General features: G+C 45.6%; 1 protein-coding gene across 4 annotated transcripts in view; it reads left to right on the forward strand.

Annotated features, from left to right (window-relative positions):
- The window catches only part of Fndc3b (fibronectin type III domain containing 3B), a 292,925-nt gene that overhangs the window by 20,340 nt on the left and 254,984 nt on the right, over positions 1-17,601 (forward strand). Inside the window, exon 1 of one of the 4 annotated variants that reach the window (XM_087899631.1) lies at positions 4,321-4,425. The exons of the other annotated variants lie outside the window; for them this stretch is intronic. The gene's annotated coding sequence lies outside the window, so the exon portion shown is untranslated. Of the gene's footprint in view, positions 1-4,320; positions 4,426-17,601 lie in introns of those variants that run through there. 4 annotated transcript variants of the gene reach the window in all.

Genomic DNA, 17,601 nt, shown 5'->3' on the forward strand with positions numbered 1-17,601 from the left:
GACATTTGTGGAGGTTGATTCTCGTCTTAGTTCTGGGGCGTGCACTTGGGTCATCAGGTTTGTGCAGCAAGTGCATCTACCTGCTGAGTCAGCACTGCCAGCCCTCCCTATAGCTCCGCTAACCACGAATGCTGAGGAATGGGTGCAGCTCACTGTTTCATAGCGGTGTCGAAGCGAATTCTCCTGGCTTCGCCATCTGCAGCGCGTGGGGGAAGACAGCACAAAGGAGGGACCGCTGTTCGGCAAGATACCGGTGACCAGTGTTTTCCTTTCCTCTTGTGCCTTTAAGACACCACCAGGCTGACTTCTTCCATTAAATCTTCCCCCGGGTTGTACCAGTCCAGCAACTGCTTTGTGCAGCGCACAGGAAATGGCTCTATTTGTACAAGTTGCACAATCTTAACGAAGTCAGGGCGGAGAGCCAAAGGGACCTCTGGTTTTCCTTAGGGTTAACCTTTCAGTTGCACAAATGAGCATGACGAAGTCACTGGGGATATGTGTTAAAACATGGCTTTGTCTGTCGGTAGGGCAGGGATACCTGTGTAGGGACACTGAGGAAAGCTGTGTGTGGCTTGCCCAGGTCTCTGTTTTTCTCAGTGGCTCCCCACACAGGCTTGTGGAGATGGCCTGATGCTGGTGCCTGCCAGCTCGGACGGTTCTGTTCTTTCCCAGGCTCTTTGACGGCTGTTGAGAAGTTGGCCACTTTCCTTATCTAAGGCTGGTGGCTTCCTTCCCCCCCCCCACCTGCCCATCCCTGCTCCTGTACCCCAGCTGTCAGCTACTTTCTGCCTAGAAAGTGGCATTTCTTTTTGTCCCCGCTCTCTAGGCACAGTGATTGCTATGTCACAGTTTTAGTAGGACTGATTTTGTATGTACTATTTTAATGCACTTAGGACCCAGCCTAAGTCTTTTTGTTTGTTTGTTTTTGTTTATTTGAGGCAGGGTCTTATATAGTTCAAGCTGGCTTTAATCGAACTTGGCTGCACAGATGAAGCTGGCCTTTTAAACTCTGATCCTCTGGCCACCATCCCCCAACTGCTCTGATTATAGGCATTTGCCACCAGGCCCAGCTTTCTGCTTTCTGCCTAAATCTTTGTTTGTTCATTCATTTTGATTTCTTAAGGACAAGGCTTCTCAGTGAAGTCCTGGCTGTCTTGGAACTAGCTTTGCAGACCAGGCTGTCCTCAGACTCGTAGATCCCCTGCTGCCTCTGCCTCCTGCGTGCTGCGATTAAAAGTGAGCTTATTAGTTCCCCCCTTCCGTTACTCTTCCCCCTTTCTCTCTTTCCTTCTCATTTTGATTTCTGTTGGTCTGATAGAATATGGTGTGGATACAATATCAAGTGAGCGATTAAATGATAAGAGTCAGAATTCGAGGAGAACGGCAGAACCGAGTGGAGGTAGAGTCAGGAATGGGTTCTCCTTAGCCCTCTGACCCTTGGCAGAAGTCACTGTGAACTTTTGCTGCAGAAGCCTGTTCTGCTCCTGTCGGTAGTTAAGGTGTCTCTATTGAAGGACCCACCAATATTTTTTTAAAATGTATTTGTGTCTTAGCTGTCTTTTCTTACTTTCTAAGTATTTGTTTTATTATAAGCCCTTTGTTTCTTTTTTGAGTCAGTTTTCGTGTAGCCCAGGCTAACTGTTCTGGGAGCTGGCCTTGAACTCCCCATCCTCTGTTTCTCCCTCTCAGTGCTGTGACTATAGCTTTGAGCATTTGCACTGGTTTTGATGCACGCTTTTGAAGGATGTCCCCATTTTGTCTGTTTTTCCCACTTTTTTCAGTTCTCTAGTTCCTTAGAAGTAGCACAGCATCCCCAATCTTTGTCATTCTCTCATTTGACGTTTGTATCTTTGCTTTTTCCTGGGCTCTTGCTTTTAATTGTGCTTACTTATTTATTACTTGTGTGTGTGTATGTGTTTGTGTGTGTGTTATTGTGTATGTGTTTGTGTGTGTGTGTATGTGTGTGTATGTATATATGTGTGTATGTTTGTGTGTGTGTATAGCATAGTATGCTTGTGAGGGTCAGAGAACAAATTTTCAGGGGTCAGTTCTCTCCTTCACTGTGGGTCTGTGGGTTCCAGGGATTGAACTCAGGCCTTCAGACTTGTAGGACAAGCTCTTTAGCCCATGAGCCCTCTTGGGGCCCTGCTTGTGTTTTGAGTCTTCCCCCTGGTTGGCTGCCAACGATTTCTGGGGTTCTCTTCCCAGTCACTCTGCTCCCAGCAGTTTCTTGGTGGCTCTGCTTTCGAGGCTCCATTTGAACGTGTGACACCAAGTTTGTGGGAGATACGATTTTCTCAGTGTCCCTTTTCCTCTGTGGTCCTACGATGAGCCTGTCCTAGGGAGCCCTTTCCCTCCGTCGTAGTTCTGAGTTCTGTGCGACTCCATGCTCAGTCACTAAGTCACCAGTCCCTTCCCTTTTCCCAGGGTAGATCCTGGGGGCTGCAAGGGGAGGGGACTTGGTGCAGTCCATCGAGTGGCCATAGATGTAGACACGAGTAAGCACTACCCTGAAGGCCAACCGCTCATAGAGAAAAGAGGACTGGAAGGAAGCTCAGACAGGAGTCTGCACACTGGTGAGCCCTCTACCTGCTGATCCATCCCTCCCCCCCATAAGAAATATGTTTCTGTTGTTTATTATCCAGTCAGAGGTCTTTTTGAGTAGCCTAATTGGGCAGCCTTATCACTTAGTTTATGTTTTTATTGACTATCTGCGGCCTGCTTTGAAGTCCACAGTTATTTGACTCATCTGTGGAACTCCTTAGGACTTCTCCTTCAGAAGCCGTCCTTGCTACTACTGCATCCAACTTCAGATGGCTCTGTTTTAAAATACTCCAATTAAAGTTCTCCAGTGCTGAATGGTAAGGTGGCTATCATGTCTTTGAGCCCTGCTCCCTCCATAAAACCCTTTTTAAAATAGAAAGTCTGTATTGGTTGATGTCTTCTCATTGAGCTTCAAGGAAGATTTGCAAGTATATTTTTTTTTAACTAATTTTGTTAGGTATGTGTGAGATATTTTGTCTGGTATATATAATTTTTAGTGTGTGTGTGTGTGTGTGTGTGTGTGTATGTATGTTTGTATACCTGGGTGCATGTATGGGACAGAGGTAGGTATTAGGTGTCTTTTTTCCTTTCCTTTCCATCTTTAGACTTTGAGGTAGAGTCTCTCACTGACCACGAGGTTTGTTGATTTGGCTAGTTTGGCTGGCCAGTGTGCCTAGTGGTCTGTCTGTTTCTACATGCACCCCACCTTCCCCCCAGTGCTGGGCTTACACATGTACTCTTCCTTATCTGCCTTGGACGTGCATTCTGGGGATCCAGACTCAGGTTCTCATGTTTAGGTGGTAGGTACCTACTGTCAGGTGCCTATCAATGACTTTGCAGACTTGTGTTTTGTCCTTTGCCATTGAACCTGGCACATCATAGCTGACCATTTGGTATGGTGATGAAGAAAGGGATGTTGCTGACTTAGGGCTTAAGAAGCTCCTGCCCATGTACAGGTTGCCATCAATACAGAGTTCGCCACTGTAGTCTAGTATATAATGTAACCCACATGATTGTGATGTTTGATGTCCTGTGGGAGGGGCAGGATTTCACATTTCTCTTGTTCAGTCTGCATAGCAGTAATGGATGCATACAAACTTTACTGCAATTCACAGGTGGCCCTTTTCATTAAACTCACAAATGTCCTACTTCAGTGTATGCAGTAGTGTAGTGTGTGTGTGAGCGCGTGCACACACGCGCGCGTGTGCACGCACACACACACACACACACACACACACACACGGTGTCTTCTTCTGAAGTTATGCTGTTGCCGCATTACTCACAGGTTTTGTTGGAAGCACATTGTTTGTACTGTGTGTGTGAAACTCCAGGGAGCACAGAGGATGTGAGGTGCTCTCGTTGGCTGCTGCTGGAGACGTGGCAGTTACTGATCTACCATTTACGAAGTGTTGGCCCTGTGCCTGTAGTAGCTCCAGATGGTCAGAAAAGCCTTGTACTATAGTCAGAAAGTGTATTGCAGTGACAGACCTGGGCTGATCATATTTGCGTGAAAACAGGGCTGCCCTGCTTTATCCCTCTGCCTCGGAGAGGACAAACTGTGTCTGGACTTATGGAATCTAATTTTCTGAATACCTTTGTTCTTGATGAGAGTGGTGTGGAGGTGTGATCTATGGTGGATATGCTTGCTCTGTCCCCTTTGGCAGCTGTGGTGGTTTTATATTTCCAAAGGATGCCGAAAGATGAAGCTAGCCCATGACCGATGTAGCTCCATCGGTAGGAGGCTTCATTGGGGTTCTCTGTGCTGCTCAAACAGGCTGGTTCTAGTTTCTACTGGACCATGGCTGCTGTAGGTGGGCATCGGTAGGAGGCTTCACTGAGGTTCTCTGTGCTTCTCGGACAGGCTGGCTCCAGTTCTTACCGGTAAGTTAGTAGTTTTTCTTACTTCATCTCCTTTTTCATTTCCTCAGGATTCTGTCGTCACTATGGCAACGATGAAATTTCTTGTGTAGTCTTGCAAGATAAGCAGTGGAGAAGGGGTCAGGGCACTAAGCCACCCACGGTCACCCAGGTTTGCTGTTCTGGACCCCATAACTTCCTTAAGTCTAGTCACACTTAAGTAAGAAAATGCCACACTGAAGCACATTGCTGTCCACGGGCCTAAACATTCTCTTAAAACGGCTGCACCTAACTTTATATTCCTTCTGATTAACCCCAGAGGGGGGTGAATTGTGGTTCTTAGTTTCCAGATGAGAGCAGTGAGACTCGGGGAAACAGTATCTGCCCAGGCTAACAACGGGAAACTCCCTGCTGCCTGCCCACATGCAGCCCTGGTGAAACCGTGAGAAGGTCTCTGCTCATTCCGGTGACTGCTACAGGCTTCATGAAACACAGCTCCTTTTTCCCCTGGGAAACACAAGGCTCGCCTGAGTTGAGCCTTTTAAGTAAAGCATGGTCACAAGGCTCCAATTAAGTCCTAAACTGGCCTGTTGCTCTAACAATGTTCAGTTACTTTTGTGGTTATTGAGTAACCTGGGAAGTTTGAAAGCCATTAACACTGCTTCATGTTTTCTAAGAAAATGCTGCCCAGGTGGGAAGGGACGTTCTATTGCATGCGTTGGTAAGGAGTACTTATCCCTCTTGAGATTTCGATATATTGTTGAGATAACTTTTAAATAGCTGTTTGACTATTACTTCTAAGAGGCTGCAAGGGTGTTCGAGGCAATGCATTTGAGGCTCCTTCCATGAAAAGTGTACGGATTTATGTTGTGGTTGCTCAGTTGCAGACACAAGATCCTTTATTGTGGTCTCTTCGGACTTGAACCAGCTCCCCTTTCCTCTTTCTTGGGTTTCTGCTCTGGAAGGAACAGTTTCTTGGGTGGATGCTTTTCCTGGCCAGGGCTCTCCTCACCAGCCACCCCGCCCCCAGCCAGTCTGCGTGAGCCAGCAGCAGCCTGGAGGCCTTTCGTGTTCTGCCTCAGTTTCCAGGACTGGCACTCCGCCCCCTGTTCCCACAGCAGGTGCCCATTACCTGACCTCAGTTAGCTCTTGAACTCCTTGGGCACTGAGTCCTCAATTGATGTGCTTCTTGAAGCCCCTCACCGTCTTCAGAATAACGGTGAAAAGTATGGAGGTGGGTTTGTCAGTCTGACCATTCAGGCTTTTCTGTCTCACAATAGCACCAGAGTAAGGCTCTTTTCTTTTTATTTCTTTATTTCAATTATGAATGAAACATTATGAAAGACCAAAGGAACTGCTCCTTATTTTTTTAATGTATTAAGAAAAGACAAAGTGCTGTGAGTCAGAGCTGAAGTTTCAACAGGTTTGTCACTGGGGACGAAGTCTTAGTGTGACTTTTCATGTACTTTTTATTCTTCCTTGCCTTAATAGAATGTGATGTCATCATTTCTGAGACCTATTGAGAGTGGAAGTTTGAATCTGCCCAAGACTTGTGGTCTCCCTTGCACTGTGGGCTAGGGAGACCCCGTTACTGCTTCACCCCGGAGACACCCTTCAGTGCTTTCCTTCCCTGCTTATTTCTAATAGGATTCTGGGAATTGGTGGTAGAGGATTTGTGCCCCCCACCCCCAGAAGCCCCAATAATCAGGACATCTTCTTGCCTCTGTAGCCTTCCTGATGGTGTTCAGCTTGCTGCTTCCCAGCGGTCCCCAGATGCCGCTGAGCTCCTCCTCTGTGTAGGTTTTATGTTCAGTTTTTGATTTTCAGGAGCATCGCCCTGTAGCCCTTCTGTTAGCTGTTGTCTCTCTGTGGCAATACTTGAGGGGCATTGATGTAGAGGAGGAGTGCTTTATTTGCCTTGTAGTTCCGAGGCTTTAGTCCGTGCCCCAGGCAGGGGCTTTGCTGTTTCGGGGCCAGTGGCTGGCCAGAGTAACAGTGACTTCATTGTTCTGGCACCGCAGCAGGTTGGAGGAGCAAGGCTGTTTGTCCCAGCCTGGTCAGGGAGGAGAAAGATGTGTGTGTGGGAGGAGCCAGTGACCCCTTCAAGAGCCCCTATTGTCGCCACCTCCTTAGGTTCCATTGCCTGCCAGTACCAAAGGCTGGAGGCGAAGCCTTTGAAGGGTTTTAAAGTCCAAGAGGTAACAGCCCCCACAGCGTTTCCAGCAGTGTCTCTTTTGTCTCTCAGGTGGTTGCCATTAGTCAGAGGGTGTTGCCCCCCTAGACTCTGAAGATGGGCTCCTTCAGAAGGAATGTAGCGTCCCTTTCATATTTCCGGGACCACAGACATTTGTTGTGGGGGGTATAATGCTGAGCCCAGAAAAAGAAAAAGAAAGACCAACTAACCAAACAAAACTAGCACCCCCTTCCTGCCTTAAGTTTACTTCAGTTAATGTGTCTCCTTTACAACTGTTACCAAGGATTTGGACCAGAACCTAGTTTTAAAAACTTGTTTGAAGAATAAGTGGTTTATGCAAGAATAAGAGTGTTTTATAGGGACTCAGCCCTGGACTGAGCGCCTACTACCTGCCAGGTTCTAAGCTCTTGGTATGTCCTGGTCACAGCTTACCCAGGAACTTGGGGTCACCTTCACCTGGCGAGGGAAGAAACTGAGGCATCCAGAAGCTGTGCCTCACTAGAGCTAAGATACAGAGTAGAGGTATTCATTCCTCTGCAATGTGTGCGATGGGGAATGGCAGATGAGCTCTTCTGGAAATGCCAGATTCCCTGTAAATAGCTCCAGCGAACGTTTCCTTGACAAGTATGGTGGCTTGGGTCAGCTTCTTGCACGGCTGCAGTAGAACCTCACTGTCAGCTTTACCTGGTGCAGTCTTGCTCCCTTGCACTTGTAGGTCTGGAGGATGTGGGAAGGGGGAGAGACCTTACACCCTGCCCTGCAGGAGGCCTGCCCTGCAGGAGGTGATCTTACGCTCCCATCCCTGCAGGAGGCAGTTTTCAGTATCTTTGTTGTTAGGAAATTAAAAGATTGAGCCCAGAGCCGCATGGCTGCTGGGCAGATGTCTGCCCACTTAGCTGTATCCCTGGCCCTTTTTGTTTACTGTCTTACTTTGAATTGCATTTTCCTTCATTGGTTGTGTGTGTGTGAGTGTGGGATGCACACATACCAGAGTGAACGCCTGTGGAGGACAGAGGACAGCTTGGGGGAGTCTGCGCTCCCCTTCCACCACGTGGGTCCTTGGGTCGAACTCAGGCCACCAGGGTCTAAGCCTCTGTCCCTTGGGCATATCCTCCTCTCTCTAAAGCCCAGCTCTTCAGTCTGAGTTGTCAGTTATTGGCCAAGGGGCCTTTATGTCATCCTCTCCAGGAAGGAGTCCTGGAGTCCCCACAGAGGTTATTTTCTTGTCTTTCGGAATTGAAATAGGGGACTAGTCTCAACCCATTCCCAGAGAGGCCGCCGCCGTAGCTCGCGTGTTGATGCCTGATGCCTTATGCGTGAGCGACACCTGTTTGAGGACCGGTTTCCTGTGTCTCGTTTATCGTGTTCTCACGGTGACCTGAAGTGAACAAGGTAGTTGATGTTCCTGTTAACAGGTGAGAGAAGCTGGTCTGAGAGAGCTTGTCCTTCTTCAGCACACAGAACGAACACTGAACACTGAGCAACGGTTCAGTTCCAAGTTCTCACCCCGTTTCTTCCTAGGACACCGTGTCTCAAAGTTGCTAATCTGTAACTGCAAACGTGTAGGTCGGCACGTCTCTGTGTGCTTGACACCGGGCAGAAAATAAGATGCTTTTATCCTGCTGACGTGTTCTCCTGACTGTTGTTAATGGAGTGTATTGACATTTTCCTTTCTAGGCAGGGAGCGCAGTGAATGTGCACTAGGCAACAGTAGCTTTCTGCTGGCTGGGGCCAGACGGGGTCCACAAGGACACTGCAACCCCAGCCTTGAGTTTTTATTTTATTTTGTTTTACGTATTGGCTTTTTGAACAAAAGGAACACATTTTGAGCTCAAGAATTATGATATCCAAATAAGACCCTGACTATTTCCATATTGTTAGCTAATTTACTTTGTTGTTTACTTTGGAATTGGTGAAGAATGAGACAAAAATCCACAACCAAGTTACATGAAAGAATTAACACTCAGTTGACTTGAGGTCACTTGGGCTAATTATATATTCATTTTCCTGTTCTGGCTGACAAATACATGCCTTGATAATACTGAAAGTCAGTACATTTTACTCTTGTCTTTTTTATCGGAAGAAACAGTATGGTTTATTAACTGTTGAACTGCTGTGTAGGAGCATGGTGGTTTTCAGGCTTTGATTTTATGGCTACTGTATTTTCAGCTGTTTATGTGGTTCTCAGAGTATCCCCAGAGCATCCGCAGTCTTTCCTTAGACTCTGTTGGCTTGAACTTTTAGTAAATGTAACCTAAGTTCTTCTACACTTTTCACTGAAGAATGGACTTGTAGGTGGTTAAGGAGACTAGAATATAAGGAAGTGCCTCCCAGGCACATACATATTACACATATATAATAGATAAATAGATAATGAGAAAAGAAAATTATATATTGGATGCTGTGAATTTATTCTACCTTAGAAAACTCTTGTATTTGTTAAATCAGCTAAGTGATTCAATTAAAAAATATTTTTTGAGAAAGGTCTCATGTAGCCCTGGCCAGGCTAGCTTCACATTTCTCCTGTATCTTAAGCTGGCCTTGAACTCCTGATCCTCCTGCCTTAACCTCCCACATGCTAGGATTACAGATTTATTTTAAATAATGAAACAAATAAAATCAGAGTTGAATTTTTTGTTTTAAAATAGTCATTCTTGGTAAAAACGTCATTTGTGAAATGTCGTAGACTTGGGAGGCCGTCTTGGCTGATGACCCCGCTTCTTTGTATGGTGCAGGAGACCAGCCCCAGTGCTAGTGTGCGCTGGCCAAGCATTCCACTTAGCTGTGACCCTTCAGAAGGAATCCGAGTTGTTTTCTCTGAGGTCCCTTGGAATTGGTGGAGACTTGCTGTCCCAGTAGGTGCACGCATAGGAGGAAGGAATGGTTCTTAACTAGAAAAAGTTATGAGCATTTTTTGGGAAGGTTTTGAAAACATACGTAGAGCTTCCTAAAAGCCAGAGCCCTGGAGACTGGTGAGCTGCTTCTGTGGTGAGAGTCCTTGCTATGTAAGCCTGGCAACTTGAGTTCAAGCCCCAGAAAGGCGGAAGAAGAACCAACTTTGCAGAGTTGCCTTCTGGCCTTCATTCCACCTACAAAACAAGTAGAAACTGAAGAAAGAACACTATAGGAGAATTAATAATCAATCCATTCACAGTAGCTCAAGGTCAGTCTTTAAGAATTATTGTTATATTTTACTGTGTGTGGTGGTTTTGGTGGTGAAAGCTGGGTGTTAGGTGTTCATCTTCATCAGTGTATTCTAATAGAAGTCAGCAGGCAAATTGTAGGGATTTAGTTTCTGTACCTGGTGTTACTCCCAGGGGATCGAAACCTGTGTCATCTGGCTGGGTGGCAAGCCTGTTTACTGTTGAACTAACTTGCTGACCCAAATGTAGCCAGGCCTTTTAATTGCCTTTGTTTCACAGATAGACAGCTGAGGTTCAGAGAGGTGTAGTAATTGACCTAATCCCATTGGTAGTTAAGTGGTTGAGCAGGGGTGGAGAATTATCACTAATAGCCCTGCTACAGTGTCTCATTTGCCCTCTGAGGTGAAATACTTTGTAACATGAAGGGCCTGCTTGTTGGGGTTTATGTCCCACCTGGTACCTCTCAGCTGACAAGGTCCCAAAGAAAATCACACAGAGGACTCCATAAGATTATAAACTGATTGGCCCATTAGCTCGGGCTACTTATTAGCTCTTGTAGCTTATATTAACCCATTATTCTTATCTATGTTAGCCACGTGGCTTGGTACCTTTCACAGCATGGCAAGTCACATGCTGCTTTTTTGGTGGTCTGGGCTGGACTGGTGGAGGGAGCTTCCTGCTTCCCAGAATACTTCTGTTCTCTTTGCATCATTTCTACTTCCTATCTGGTTTTCCCGTCTATACTTCCTGCCTGGCCAATCAGTGTTTATTTAAAACGTGATTGACAGAATACAGACAATTCTCCCGCACCAATACTTGTATTCTCTGTGCTTTAGTGAGATTAGCACAGAGTGCTAGCTTAGCATATAGGTGCCCTGGCTCCATCCCCACCTAGCACTGTGCAAACCGAATTCCATGACTGGAACCCCAGCATTAGGAGGTATGGGAGGAATAAGAGATGAAGACCATCTTTTGTTACATGGGGAGTGTGAGGCCAGCCTGGGCTACATGACCTGTTAAAACGAGAACATAGCAAAACCTCGAATCAAAGCTCATGGCGCTCCATAGCACTGGCTGTTGACTAGCGCTTTCGGAATCGTGAAACTACCCTGTCTGTGTTATCTAACAAACCTGGTCACACACTCTACTGAGCGCTCGAAATGTGGCTAGTGAGACCAAGCAGCAGAATTTAAGATTTTATTTTGTTTCAGTGAGCTTTTAAACTCAACGGGAGGTTTTAGAGTGGAACCCAGAAGAATTTAGAGTGTGTCCTTTCTTGAGGTAAGGGCCATATCTCACCATTTTTGTGACTGTGTCTTGGCCTTTTTAGGGTAGTGTGTGATTGTGTGATTACATAGTAATGGTGCTAATGAGAGTGAAGGTAGGTTTACAAATCAGATAATTGAATGTTTAAAATTAGAAAGCCTCAGAACAAAATCCTGTTTGATCGCTTACATCCGAGATTGCCAGCCTGCTACACCTGGAAGGTTCTCCTCAATTCCTTTTAGGTCAGCGAAAGTTGCTTTGACATGCCTGTGTCCTTTCCAGCCTCACAGAGGGGCTCTCCATCTGTAGAGATTCTAGCTTCTTGGTCAGTCTTAACAATAAGAAGTGATGATGATCAGAGGTTAAAGTGGACTTTTTGGTTAACAGCGTCCTGGTGAAGCCAGTGTGTGCTGCGTGTCACCCTGTGAAGCCAGTGTGTGTTGTGGGTCACCCTGTGAAGCCAGTGTGTGTTGTGGGTCACCCTGTGAAGCCAGTGTGTGATGCATGTCACCCTGTGAAGCCAGTGTGTGTTGTGGGTCACCCTGTGAAGTCAGTGTGTGCTGCGTGTCACCCTGTGAAGCCAGTGTGTGTTGTGGGTCACCCTGTGAAGCCAGTATGTGATGCATGTCATCCCGTTAAATCACTGTGTGCTGTGTCTTCCTTCTGCTGTCAGGCTCTGCAGACTCCTGTTGACAGAGTTCCTGCCTGTGGATGTGCATCAGGTAATTCAGTGGTAATGAAGCTGAGTTTCATTTCCAATGAGATCACATTAACTATGGACGGGCGCCTCTTACGATGCACTTCCATCTCAGCCTTTCTGAGGCACTTAAGCCTGATGATTTTAATCTGTTCTTTATGCTGATGGAAAGGGCCTGGGTGGTTGTTCCGCCGGCCGCGGTGGAGCTCTGAAGCAGGCAGAGCCTCCACATGACGGCAGGTTTTGGATATTAGCCACTCAGCTGACGAACTTAAACATGTCTGCAGTCCTCTCATTTAGTGTACTAGCACAGACATTTTAATGTTTATGGTTTGAACTGTTAATATTAGCAGCGAGTATCTAGCCAGGTGCAGTTACCCACTTCCTTGTTAAGTCCTGGGTCTGGAATTCGGCTTTGAATTTTTTTTTTAAACAAAGTTTGTTTCTCCAAACATGGTGAGCAAGCAAACAAAATTAGTTTTCTGTTGTATATTTTTTCCTCTTAGACTCGGCTCTTCCCCTAGTAAACTATCCTTCAGAACTGTTCTCTTCTTGAAAGCCAGGCCTTTTGTTATTAATTTTGGTGATTGTTCAGTATATCTTCAAGCAAGGGATGTATCCCACAGGTAACTTTGGTTATGACCTTGGGGACCTCAGGTTGAAATGGCCTGCGAGTGAACTGATCCTGTTAGACGTCATCTTGAAGGAAAGGGTGCTTCGAACTGAGAGAGGCATTTATGAACCTCTGGCTTGCGGACACTGTGACTGCCTCTGAGGGGACCTTCTTGCTGTGTGAGCAGAAGTGTTTCATTAGGCAGGGATTCAAAGCTATTTCTCTCTTTGTAAATTCTGTAGCTTCCATAACTGAGGTGCCATGCAGACCCTTATGTGTGTAATCACATGAAATCAACCCCTCCCATACAAGAATTCCTGAAGGGCTGGAGAGATGGCTCAGTGGTTAAGAGCATTGCCTGCTCTTCCAAAGGTCCTGAGTTCAATTCCCAGCAACCACATGGTGGCTCACAACCATCTGTAACGAGGTCTGGTGCCCTCTTCTGGCCTGCAGACATACACACAGACAGAATATTGTATATATAATAAATAGATATTTAAAAAAAAAGATTAAAAAAAAAGAATTCCTGAAGACATTTGATCCTTGATCTCTATATTAAATGAGTTATGCGATTTGTATGTTGTATATATTACATGTTGTGTGCATTCATACGTGTGGAGGCAGGATCTCTGGCTGAATTCGGTGCTTGATGACTTGGCTAGTGTCTCCTTCACCTTGCCCCAGGAGCCCTGTGTCTGTCTCTCTGCTCACAGAGAGCTGGGATTACAGGCAGGCTGCCACGCCTCCAGCTTTGACATGGACTCTGTGCATCTGAGTCCTGGTCCTTATGCTTCTGAGGCAAGAGTATTCACCACTGAGCCAACTCCCCAGCCTTGACCGCTTTTTCAACAGGAAAAAAAATAGCATAAGGTTAAATCCATACCAAAAAACATTAGATGGATCCAGTTCAGAGCAAATTGTCTCTTCATGTTTTTGTATGTCATAACTTGTTCCACAGTCAGCCATATCTGTTGCCTGCACTATGGAATCTTCTGACTGTAGAGGGTGATTTCATGGTGGTTGCGGGTATTTTAGCTTGCTATTTTGCAGCACTGGTCATGCTTTTAAGGCTAAAAAACAAGGCAATTTAAGTCTGTTTTGAGACACATGGAAAGGAAACGATTTCATAACTATCGGTCACGTGAAACTTGGTCGGCCCTAAGCTCATTAGTGGTCACAGTCACAGGATTGATTGCCAGTTGGGGACCCATCGTTAGCTTATTGCAGAACTGCATGTGGCGTAATTGGTGCTGTCAGCCATTGCCGACTTCTTCCCGTGACAACAGCGTCTTGCTTCCCTTGTGCAGAATTAACTACAGTTTAAACATGAGGCAGCCATTCCCCTCCTGCTGCCACCAATACCATGCTGGGGTTGAACCCCAGGGCCCTGTGTGGTGCTAGGCAAGTGCTCTACTGGTGAGGGAGCTACACTCAGCCCCTGAACGTGAAGATCTCACCCGTCTCCTCATCCCCATAGTTGGGAAATTTGTGGGTTTCTTCTTACCAAGTGGGTTAGAAGGAAGAGACAAAGATTGTCCTGAATATGGCAATTACTTTGTGTTTTCTTTCTAAAAGAAATTACAGGAATAGGTGGGCCTCTAAGTGATCCAGTAACTTGAGAATGTTGAATACTACGAATATTGAATGGTGGTTGTTGGCTTTATGGAAATCAGTGGGTGTTTCCTGTGGAGTTTGCTAGAAGGAGCCATTTTGTTCTTGTAGATGGAATGGGGGTGGGAAATAGAAATGAGGAGTTGTGCAGACCAGGCTTCCTACACACTGCTACTGCCTGCAGACACTCAAGGCTTAGGGGCTCACTTCTCTCTATGGGGAAAACACAGCAAAGGGCCATTTTGATTTCCAAGACCCCAAGTTTCTAAAACTTACCCTAAGATAGAGTATGTTTGTTCTCATTGAGACTAATCTAATCTTTATTTTATTAGAGTTTTTTCTTTAAAGAATAATCATACCATTATTTTATTAAAAGTGAGTAAACTTAACCAATATACAGAAAATTATTTTATAATTTCAGTAAATATGTCCCCTGTGTAGTTTGAGTAAATAAATTGAATTTCAGGTTTATAAAAGGCTTCCAGAATTGCTTATGAATACATAATAAAAAATTGGAGTATATTCCTGTTTCCCTGTCTTGCTCAGCTGATGTGGTCACAGGGAGTCCTATTGGAGGCTGGGATACTGGATGGGTGAAGGAAGGTTGAAGGAGGAGGTCTTTGTGATCCATTGGGGATGGGGTCAGAGAGGAAAGGGAGACCACAGCAGATTTTTCCGCTGACAGAGCTGCAGATGAGGCTGGGGAATGGTGTTTTTTTTTTTTTTTTATAGTTCACTTATTTTAATTTTAGCCAAAGAAAAGCTAGTTAATTCTCTTGCCAGATTTATTATGGACCACTATTTATTTTTATTTTTTTCTTATTTCTTTAATCCATGCTTGGGGTTCTGAGTTCTGTAAAAGAAGTCTCTTCCTTGTCTGTATGCTGATAATCTACAAGTCTGGCCCTCCTAGATGGGTGAGGTCTGTTATCTCATGCAGCCTTAACCTTGAGGAGCCAGGTGGACCACAGCCTGCGCCTCTGCACTGCCGTCTTGCATGCCTCGGCATTTAGGTATCTTCATTCTGTGAGAAAAGCGGACCATGGCCATGAAGGTTCCTGCTTGACATCTGGGAATGGCCACAGCTTGGGGCTTCAGCTGTGAGGAGAGAGACATCCAGTAAGCCTTGGTTTTTGAAATCTCTTATAGTTTAGAATGGCTTGAGTGTGCTTGTAAACAAACACACAAGTATTTATATGCATCTAACTGAATCTGAAGTTTCACAATCCTCGCTAGCATTTCTCTGTGCCACGCAGTTCTCTCCTATTCATTTCTAGCGGAAGAATGCCGGTCAGTGATCCAGTGACTTGTTTATATGTCCAGCAGTGGTTTTGACCTGTAGTTCAAGAAACAAGTGTGTTGTAACCTAGAAGAGACTTGCGTCTTCATAGAGGCAGCACCACGCTTGGCTCTGTCACTTTGCGGGGTGTACCTTCTCTCTGGCTTATGGTTCCAGCTCTTGAGGTTGCCCTGACTTTATTTAACTTGATTTTGACTTAATTCCATCCTCAGCAGTGTCTCTGGATCTATGGTTCTCTTAAAGTACAGTAATGGAGACATGCAATTGCAAGCTGGAACTGGACCGGGACGTCTCCTTTTGCTGCCGTGTTGCTTTTTGTTACACAGAGTCTTGTCCTGCCCGTGTGTACAGGCTCCACTGTATGTGAAGACAGTTCACGGTTCCTGTGGCCACCACTGTCACAGAGACTGCTCTCAGGCGAACTCTGTAGAGACTTGTCCTAGCCTCCAGGACTGTGAAATATATCTACCAGCCTCTTTCTCAGAGGCCCCTGTTTGGTGCCGCGTTATGTGTGGCCCTTTGAGCCTGGGGTAATGGCATGCTAGTTTGGCATTCGGAATTCAGACTGTGAGCTCCTCCTGCCTCTTCCACCTAAGCACACATTTTGGCAGAGGTGAAGTGACAGTTTCTAGGGAAGAGAGCTGTTTTGATTTGTACCTTGTTGAACAAGGTGGTTTGAAGGTAGGAGCTGGAAGGCCATTCTGAGGTCCTGAGTGGTATAGGAAAGGGAAGCACACACTCAGTCCAGGTCCCAGGAACAGCAAGACCGTCTCGTTAGCCCTTTGGGAGCGTGACATGTCCTTAGAGAACAAAATTCAAATTCACCTGGAGTTATACTGTCTTGGCCTGATTTGAGTCAATGATTGTCTGAGAGGTTGAAATTATTAAAATATGTGTGGTACTGGAGAGAAGTTGTAGTGGACCAAGTAAATAAGCGATGGTTCGGGCCATCGAAGATTACCATGGTTGTTGCAAGAAAGTAATTTAAGGAATCGGTACATCCAGAATATCTGCAGAAGGGAAGTTGCTGTCTTTTCTCTTTTAGAAATTGTCTGAATCTTACTTCTTTTGAAAAATTAGCAACTTTGGAGTTTGTCATAGAAGACAGGAAGATATCTCGCAGAGGTGTGGCTGCTCCAGGGGCACAGGACGCAAGCCTCTCTGTAGCCCATGGGGAAGGTTGTGTGGTTCAGGAGGCGGCGCTCATCTGGGAGTGTTCACACAAAGCTCTCCTTTCCGTGGTCTGAGCTACATGGCTAGCAGTTAAAGCTTTCTAGTCCACGTTACCAGACGGCAGTCTATGTCAGGCCTTGAGACAAAGCTGGGAACACTGCTGTACTTAATTCACGAGTGCACCCTCCCTTCCTGAAACGAAGATTTTGGCCTCCTGTGTGGTTGTCTGAGAGAAAATTAGTGATTTATTTTCTGTGATCTCATAGAGAAAGGTCCTCACTATAGAAAGAAGTATTTGACTTCCCCTGCCAAAGAAGGAAACTTGAATATTTAAAAAAAAAGTGTGCGTGTGCGTGTGCGTGTGTGTGTGTGTGTGTGTGTGTAAACATTTGGTGCTAGAGGACAGGTGAGGTGAATCACTTCTACCATTGTGAGTCTCTGGAGTAACTGGACTTGCGTTATCAAGCATGGCTGCAAATCCCTTTGCCACATTTTCCTATCTCATTGTTTCCAGACGCGAATACATGCTCAAAAAGCCCTTGTACATACTTGCCTGCTCCCTCAAAATCATGGCTTTTTATTTTTTATTTATTTATTTTTTTGGTCGTTGTTGTTTTTGCTCAGTCTGTTTAGTATTACTTGTGTGTGTATGATTTGGGGTCTGACTGCTTAGTACTGGATAACCAGCTAGGGGCTCGTCACTGAGGATTTATTCCTTGTGCTGTAGGCAGTTCTTAGTTGCCTGTAGTTCTCTCTCTCTCTCTCTCTCTCTCTCTCTCTCTCTCTCTCTCTCTCTCTTTCTTTTTTTGTCTGTGGCCCTATGAGATTTCCCCTTCCCATATGGCTTGTCTATTGGTGTTGAGTTTGCCCTGGGCTTCTCTAGTCAGCCATATTGTTGTGGTATCATGGGTGAAAATCTACAACCTGGGTGCTGTAATTTGCCTGCAGGTTAAGCTCACGAAGGTAGACTGAAGTGGAGCTCTGACAGGACGCATTCAATTCTGCAGTGTCGTGGTTTCAGTTTCAAACCAGAGTGATGTCCCCAGCATCTAAACTGAAGCATCCAGAGAAGTGAGAGAAATTCTGAACGTAGAGCTCAGGTTTTAAAGCTTATTAATATTTTTCATAATTTGCATTTTTCCTTTGGATTGATTTTCATAAAGAGTTTATTCCATGGGCTAGGGAGATGGCTCAGTATAGACC

Source organism: Myodes glareolus, chromosome 20 (genome assembly GCF_982192425.1).
Source record: "Myodes glareolus chromosome 20, mMyoGla1.1, whole genome shotgun sequence".
Taxonomy (NCBI): Eukaryota; Metazoa; Chordata; class Mammalia; order Rodentia; family Cricetidae; genus Myodes; species Myodes glareolus.